Raw genomic sequence first — 979 nt, forward strand, 5'->3', positions numbered from 1 at the left:
CCTCTCTCCTCTACCCTGCCTGCACCTCTCTCCTTTACCCTGCCTGCACCTCTCTCCTCTACCCTGCCTGCACCTCTCTCCTCTACCCTGCCTGCACCTCTCTCCTCTACCCTGCCTGCACCTCTCTCCTCTACCCTGCCTGCACCTCTCTCATTTACCCTGCCTGCACCTCTCTCATTTACCCTGCCTGCACCTCTCTCATTTACCCTGCCTGCACCTCTCTCATTTACCCTGCCTGCACCTCTCTCATTTACCCTGCCTGCACCTCTCTCATTTACCCTGCCTGCACCTCTCTCCTCTACCCTGCCTGCACCTCTCTCATTTACCCTGCCTGCACCTCTCTCCTCTACCCTGCCAGCACCTCTCTCCTCTACCCTGCCTGCCCCTCTCTCCTCTACCCTGCCTGCCCCTCTCTCCTCTACCCTGCCTGCCCCTCTCTCCTCTACCCTGCCAGCACCTCTCTCCTCTACCCTGCCAGCACCTCTCTCCTCTACCCTGCCTGCCCCTCTCTCCTCTACCCTGCCTGCCCCTCTCTCCTCTACCCTGCCTGCCCCTCTCTCCTCTACCCTGCCAGCACCTCTCTCCTCTACCCTGCCAGCACCTCTCTCCTCTACCCTGCCTGCCCCTCTCTCCTCTACCCTGCCTGCCCCTCTCTCCTCTACCCTGCCTGTCCCTCTCTCCTCTACCCTGCCAGCACCTCTCTCCTCTACCCTGCCAGCACCTCTCTCCTCTACCCTGCCTGCCCCTCTCTCCTCTACCCTGCCTGCCCCTCTCTCCTCTACCCTGCCTGCCCCTCTCTCCTCTACCCTGCCAGCACCTCTCTCCTCTACCCTGCCAGCACCTCTCTCCTCTACCCTGCCTGCCCTGGGTAATCACTCTTTGGATGGGATGCATCCTTCCTTCTCTACCTCTTTTGTTGATGTGTTCAGAGATCGGACATGACAGGATTGTTTAAATAAAGCTATGCACCAGGATTTTT

The sequence above is a fragment of the Oncorhynchus mykiss genome, chromosome 18 (assembly GCF_013265735.2).
Source record: "Oncorhynchus mykiss isolate Arlee chromosome 18, USDA_OmykA_1.1, whole genome shotgun sequence".
NCBI classification, from domain to species: domain Eukaryota; kingdom Metazoa; phylum Chordata; class Actinopteri; order Salmoniformes; family Salmonidae; genus Oncorhynchus; species Oncorhynchus mykiss.